The following is an 8033-nucleotide window of genomic DNA, read 5'->3' on the forward strand; positions in this document are numbered from 1 at the left end:
AAGATACCCGAGATGATTTTTCTCCTTGGACAATGCTCCATCTTCTGGGATGCATCTGAGATTCCTCCCAGGCGTCTCTCACAGACATTTTTCCTGTGGTTTGGGTCCCTGTAATCCCGGGTAGCAACCCCAGACTCCTCCAGGGAAGATACCCGAGATGATTTTTCTCCTTGGACAATGCTCCATCTTCTGGGATGCATCTGAGATTCCTCCCAAGTGTCTCCTGCAGACATTTTTCCTGTGCTTTTGGTCCCTGTAATCCCGGGTAGCAAGCCCAGACTCCTCCAGGAAAGATACCCGGGATGATTTTTCTCCTTGGACAATGCTCTATACTCTGGGATGCATCCGAGACTTGTCGCAGCTATTTCCCTGAGTCTTTTTTCTCGCGGTTTATGGTTCTGTCATCCCAGGTAGCAACCCCAGACTCCTCCAGGGAAGACACCCAAGATGATTTTTCTCTCTTGACAGTGGTCCATCCTGCGGGATCTACCCAGAACTCCTCCCAGGCATCTCCCGCAGAGTTTTCTCCAGTGCTTTAGGGCCCTGTGATCCCGGGTAGCAACCCCAGACTCCTCTAGGGAAGATACCCGAGATAATTTTTCTGCTTGGACAATGCTCCATCCTCTGGGAAGCATCCGAGACTCCTTGCAGGTATGTCCCTGAGTGTTTATTCCGGTGCTTTTGGGCCCTGTCATCCCGGGTAGCAACCCCAGACTCCTCCGTGGAAGATACCCAAGTTGATTTTTCTCCTTGGACTATTGTCCATCCTGCGGGATGCACCCGAGACTCTTCCCAGCTCTGTTTCTGAGTGTTTTCTTCCGGTGGTTTAGCGCCCTGTGATCCCGGGTAGCAACCCCAGACTCCTCCAGGGAAGATACCCGAGATGATTTTTCTCCTTGGACAATGCTCCATCCTCTGGGAAGCATCCGAGACTCATTGAAGGTATGTCCCTGAGTCTTTATTCCGGTGTTTTGGGGCCCTGTGATCCCGGGTAGCAACCCCAGACTCCTCCAGGGAAGATACCCGAGATGATTTTTCTCCTTGGACAATGCTCCATCTTCTGGGATGCATCTGAGATTCCTCCCACGTGTCTCCCGCAGACATTTTTCCTGTGGTTTTGGTCCCTGTAATCCCGGGTAGCAAGCCCAGACTCCTCCAGGAAAGATACCCGGGATGATTTTTCTCCTTGGACAATGCTCTATACTCTGGGATGCATTCGAGACTTGTCGCAGCTATGTCCCTGAGTCTTTTTTCTCGCGGTTTATGATACTGTCATCCCGGGTAGCAACCCCAGACTCCTCCAGGGAAGACACCCAAGATGATTTTTCTCTCTTGACAGTGGTCCATCCTGCGGGATCTACCCAGAACTCCTCCCAGGCATCTCCCGCAGAGTTTTCTCCAGTGCTTTAGGGCCCTGTGATCCCGGCTAGCAACCCCAGACTCCTCTAGGGAAGATACCCGAGATAATTTTTCTGCTTGGACAATGCTCCATCTTCTGGGAAGCATCCGAGACTCCTTGCAGGTATGTCCCTGAGTGTTTATTCCGGTGCTTTTGGGCCCTGTCATCCCGGGTAGCAACCCCAGACTCCTCCGTGGAAGATACCCAAGTTGATTTTTCTCCTTGGACTATTGTCCATCCTGCGGGATGCACCCGAGACTCTTCCCAGCTCTGTTTCTGAGTGTTTTCTTCCGGTGGTTTAGCGCCCTGTGATCCCGGGTAGCAACCCCAGACTCCTCCAGGGAAGATACCCGAGATGATTTTTCTCCTTGGACAATGCTCCATCCTCTGGGAAGCATCCGAGACTCATTGAAGGTATGTCCCTGAGTCTTTATTCCGGTGTTTTGGGGCCCTGTGATCCCGGGTAGCAACCCCAGACTCCTCCAGGGAAGATACCCGAGATGATTTTTCTGCTTGGAAAATGCTCCATCTTCTGGGATGCATCTGAGATTCCTCCCAAGTGTCTCCTGCAGACATTTTTCCTGTGCTTTTGGTCCCTGTAATCCCGGGTAGCAAGCCCAGACTCCTCCAGGAAAGATACCCGGGATGATTTTTCTCCTTGGACAATGCTCTATACTCTGGGATGCATCCGAGACTTGTCGCAGCTATTTCCCTGAGTCTTTTTTCTCGCGGTTTATGGTTCTGTCATCCCAGGTAGCAACCCCAGACTCCTCCAGGGAAGACACCCAAGATGATTTTTCTCTCTTGACAGTGGTCCATCCTGCGGGATCTACCCAGAACTCCTCCCAGGCATCTCCCGCAGAGTTTTCTCCAGTGCTTTAGGGCCCTGTGATCCCGGGTAGCAACCCCAGACTCCTCTAGGGAAGATACCCGAGATAATTTTTCTGCTTGGACAATGCTCCATCCTCTGGGAAGCATCCGAGACTCCTTGCAGGTATGTCCCTGAGTGTTTATTCCGGTGCTTTTGGGCCCTGTCATCCCGGGTAGCAACCCCAGACTCCTCCGTGGAAGATACCCAAGTTGATTTTTCTCCTTGGACTATTGTCCATCCTGCGGGATGCACCCGAGACTCTTCCCAGCTCTGTTTCTGAGTGTTTTCTTCCGGTGGTTTAGCGCCCTGTGATCCCGGGTAGCAACCCCAGACTCCTCCAGGGAAGATACCCGAGATGATTTTTCTCCTTGGACAATGCTCCATCCTCTGGGAAGCATCCGAGACTCATTGAAGGTATGTCCCTGAGTCTTTATTCCGGTGTTTTGGGGCCCTGTGATCCCGGGTAGCAACCCCAGACTCCTCCAGGGAAGATACCCGAGATGATTTTTCTCCTTGGACAATGCTCCATCTTCTGGGATGCATCTGAGATTCCTCCCACGTGTCTCCCGCAGACATTTTTCCTGTGGTTTTGGTCCCTGTAATCCCGGGTAGCAAGCCCAGACTCCTCCAGGAAAGATACCCGGGATGATTTTTCTCCTTGGACAATGCTCTATACTCTGGGATGCATTCGAGACTTGTCGCAGCTATGTCCCTGAGTCTTTTTTCTCGCGGTTTATGATACTGTCATCCCGGGTAGCAACCCCAGACTCCTCCAGGGAAGACACCCAAGATGATTTTTCTCTCTTGACAGTGGTCCATCCTGCGGGATCTACCCAGAACTCCTCCCAGGCATCTCCCGCAGAGTTTTCTCCAGTGCTTTAGGGCCCTGTGATCCCGGCTAGCAACCCCAGACTCCTCTAGGGAAGATACCCGAGATAATTTTTCTGCTTGGACAATGCTCCATCTTCTCAAAAGCATCCGAGACTCCTTGCAGGTCTGTCCCTGAGTCTTTATTCCGGTGGTTTAGCGCCCTGTGATCACGGGTAGCAACCCCAGACTCCTCCGTGGAAGATACCCAAGTTGATTTTTCTCCTTGGACTATTGTCCATCCTGCGGGATGCACCCGAGTCTCTTCCCAGCTCTGTTTCTGAGTGTTTTCTTCCGGTGGTTTAGCGCCCTGTGATCCCAGGTAGCAACCCCAGACTCCTCCAGGGAAGATACCCGAGATGATTTTTCTCCTTGGACAATGCTCCATCCTCTGGGAAGCATCCGAGACTCATTGAAGGTATGTCCCTGAGTCTTTATTCCGGTGTTTTGGGGCCCTGTGATCCCGGGTAGCAACCCCAGACTCCTCCAGGGAAGATACCCGAGATGATTTTTCTCCTTGGACAATGCTCCATCTTCTGGGATGCATCTGAAATTCCTCCCAAGTGTCTCCCGCTGACATTTTTCTGTGGTTTTGGTCCCTGTAATCCCGGGTAGCAAGCCCAGACTCCTCCAGGAAAGATACCCGGGATGATTTTTCTCCTTGGACAATGCTCTATACTCTGGGATGCATCCGAGACTTGTCGCAGCTATGTCCCTGAGTCTTTTTTCTCGCGGTTTATGGTTCTGTCATCCCAGGTAGCAACCTCAGACTCCTCCAGGGAAGACACCCAAGATGATTTTTCTCTCTTGACAGTGGTCCATCCTGCGGGATCTACCCAGAACTCCTCCCAGGCATCTCCCGCAGAGTTTTCTCCAGTGCTTTAGGGCCCTGTGATCCCGGCTAGCAACCCCAGAATCCTCTAGGGAAGATACCCGAGATAATTTTTCTGCTTGGACAATGCTCCATCCTCTGGGAAGCATCCGAGACTCCTTGCAGGTATGTCCCTGAGTCTTTATTCCGGTGGTTTAGCGCCCTGTGATCACGGGTAGCAACCCCAGACTCCTCCAGGGAAGATACCCGAGATGATTTTTCTCCTTGGACAATGCTCCATTTTCTGGGATGCATCTGAGATTCCTCCCAGGCGTCTCCCACAGACATTTTTCCTGTGGTTTGGGTCCCTGTAATCCCGGGTAGCAACCCCAGACTCCTCCAGGGAAGATACCCGAGATGATTTTTCTCCTTGGACAATGCTCCATCTTCTGGGATGCATCTGAGATTCCTCCCAGGCGTCTCCCACAGACATTTTTCCTGTGGTTTGGGTCCCTGTAATCCCGGGTAGCAACCCCAGACTCCTCCAGGGAAGATACCCGAGATGATTTTTCTCCCTGGACAATGCTCCATCCTCTGGGAAGCATCCGAGACTCCTTTCAGCTTTGTCCCTGAGTGTTTATTCCGGTGCTTTTGGGCCCTGTCATCCCGGGTAGCAACCCCAGACTCCTCCGTGGAAGATACCCAAGTTGATTTTTCTCCTTGGACTATTGTCCATCCTGCGGGATGCACCCGAGACTCCTCCCAGCTCTGTTTCTGAGTGTTTTCTTCCGGTGGTTTAGCGCCCTGTGATCCCAGGTAGCAACCCCAGACTCCTCCAGGGAAGATATCCGAGATGATTTTTCTCCTTGGACAATGCTCCATCCTCTGGGAAGTATCCGAGACTCAATGAATGTATGTCCCTGAGTCTTTATTCCGGTGTTTTGGGGCCCTGTGATCCCGGGTAGCAACCCCAGACTCCTCCAGGGAAGATACCCGAGATGATTTTTCTCCTTGGACAATGCTCCATCTTCTGGGATGCATCTGAGATTCCTCCCACGTGTCTCCCGCAGACATTTTTCCTGTGGTTTTGGTCCCTGTAATCCCGGGTAGCAAGCCCAGACTCCTCCAGGAAAGATACCCGGGATGATTTTTCTCCTTGGACAATGCTCTATACTCTGGGATGCATCCGAGACTTGTCGCAGCTATGTCCCTGAATCTTTTTTCTCGCGGTTTATGGTTCTGTCATCCCAGGTAGCAACCCCAGACTCCTCCAGGGAAGACACCCAAGATGATTTTTCTCTCTTGACAGTGGTCCATCCTGCGGGATCTACCCAGAACTCCTCCCAGGCACCTCCCGCAGAGTTTTCTCCAGTGCTTTAGGGCCCTGTGATCCCGGCTAGCAACCCCAGACTCCTCTAGGGAAGATACCCGAGATAATTTTTCTGCTTGGACAATGCTCCATCTTCTGGGAAGCATCCGAGACTCCTTGCAGGTCTGTCCCTGAGTCTTTATTCCGGTGGTTTAGCGCCCTGTGATCACGGGTAGCAACCCCAGACTCCTCCAGGGAAGATACCCAAGTTGATTTTTCTCCTTGGACAATGCTCCATCTTCTGGGATGCATCTGAGATTCCTCCCAGGCGTCTCCCACAGACATTTTTCCTGTGGTTTGGGTCCCTGTAATCCCGGGTAGCAACCCCAGACTCCTCCAGGGAAGATACCCGAGATGATTTTTCTCCTTGGACAATGCTCCATCTTCTGGGATGCATCTGAGATTCCTCCCAAGTGTCTCCTGCAGACATTTTTCCTGTGGTTTTGGTCCCTGTAATCCCGGGTAGCAAGCCCAGACTCCTCCAGGAAAGATACCCGGGATGATTTTTCTCCTTGGACAATGCTCTATACTCTGGGATGCATCCGAGACTTGTCGCAGCTATGTCCCTGAGTCTTTTTTCTCGCGGTTTATGTTTCTGTCATCCCAGGTAGCAACCCCAGACTCCTCCAGGGAAGACACCCAAGATGATTTTTCTCTCTTGACAGTGGTCCATCCTGCGGGATCTACCCAGAACTCCTCCCAGGCATCTCCCGCAGAGTTTTCTCCAGTGCTTTAGGGCCCTGTGATCCCGGCTAGCAACCCCAGACTCCTCTAGGGAAGATACCCGAGATAATTTTTCTGCTTGGACAATGCTCCATCCTCAGGGAAGCATCCGAGACTCCTTGCAGGTATGTCCCTGAGTGTTTATTCCGGTGCTTTTGGGCCCTGTCATCCCGGGTAGCAACCCCAGACTCCTCCGTGGAAGATACCCAAGTTGATTTTTCTCCTTGGACTATTGTCCATCCTGCGGGATGCACCCGAGACTCTTCCCAGCTCTGTTTCTGAGTGTTTTCTTCCGGTGGTTTAGCGCCCTGTGATCCCGGGTAGCAACCCCAGACTCCTCCAGGGAAGATACCCGAGATGATTTTTCTCCTTGGACAATGCTCCATCCTCTGGGAAGCATCCGAGACTCATTGAAGGTATGTCCCTGAGTCTTTATTCCGGTGTTTTGGGGCCCTGTGATCCCGGGTAGCAACCCCAGACTCCTCCAGGGAAGATACCCGAGATGATTTTTCTCCTTGGACAATGCTCCATCTTCTGGGATGCATCTGAAATTCCTCCCAAGTGTCTCCCGCTGACATTTTTCCTGTGGTTTTGGTCCCTGTAATCCCAGGTAGCAAGCCCAGACTCCTCCAGGAAAGATACCCGGGATGATTTTTCTCCTTGGACAATGCTCTATACTCTGGGATGCATCCGAGACTTGTCGCAGCTATGTCCCTGAGTCTTTTTTCTCGCGGTTTATGGTTCTGTCATCCCAGGTAGCAACCTCAGACTCCTCCAGGGAAGACACCCAAGATGATTTTTCTCTCTTGACAGTGGTCCATCCTGCGGGATCTACCCAGAACTCCTCCCAGGCATCTCCCGCAGAGTTTTCTCCAGTGCTTTAGGGCCCTGTGATCCCGGCTAGCAACCCCAGAATCCTCTAGGGAAGATACCCGAGATAATTTTTCTGCTTGGACAATGCTCCATCCTCTGGGAAGCATCCGAGACTCCTTGCAGGTATGTCCCTGAGTCTTTATTCCGGTGGTTTAGCGCCCTGTGATCCCGGGTAGCAACCCCAGACTCCTCCAGGGAAGATACCCGAGATGATTTTTCTCCTTGGACAATGCTCCATTTTCTGGGATGCATCTGAGATTCCTCCCAGGCGTCTCCCACAGACATTTTTCCTGTGGTTTGGGTCCCTGTAATCCCGGGTAGCAACCCCAGACTCCTCCAGGGAAGATACCCGAGATGATTTTTCTCCTTGGACAATGCTCCATCTTCTGGGATGCATCTGAGATTCCTCCCAGGCGTCTCCCACAGACATTTTTCCTGTGGTTTGGGTCCCTGTAATCCCGGGTAGCAACCCCAGACTCCTCCAGGGAAGATACCCGAGATGATTTTTCTCCCTGGACAATGCTCCATCCTCTGGGAAGCATCCGAGACTCCTTTCAGCTTTGTCCCTGAGTGTTTATTCCGGTGCTTTTGGGCCCTGTCATCCCGGGTAGCAACCCCAGACTCCTCTAGGGAAGATACCCGAGATAATTTTTCTGCTTGGACAATGCTCCATCTTCTGGGAAGCATCCGAGACTCCTTGCAGGTCTGTCCCTGAGTCTTTATTCCGGTGGTTTAGCGCCCTGTGATCACGGGTAGCAACCCCAGACTCCTCCAGGGAAGATACCCTAGTTGATTTTTCTCCTTGGACAATGCTCCATCTTCTGGGATGCATCTGAGATTCCTCCCAGGCGTCTCCCACACACATTTTTCCTGTGGTTTGGGTCCCTGTAATCCCGGGTAGCAACCCCAGACTCCTCCAGGGAAGACACCCAAGATGATTTTTCTCTCTTGACAGTGGTCCATCCTGCGGGATCTACCCAGAACTCCTCCCAGGCATCTCCCGCAGAGTTTTCTCCAGTGCTTTAGGGCCCTGTGATCCCGGCTAGCAACCCCAGACTCCTCTAGGGAAGATACCCGAGATAATTTTTCTGCTTGGACAATGCTCCATCCTCTGGGAAGC

This window comes from Vanellus vanellus (assembly GCF_965231255.1).
Source record: "Vanellus vanellus genome assembly, contig: HAP1_SCAFFOLD_351, whole genome shotgun sequence".
Lineage (NCBI taxonomy): Eukaryota > Metazoa > Chordata > Aves > Charadriiformes > Charadriidae > Vanellus > Vanellus vanellus.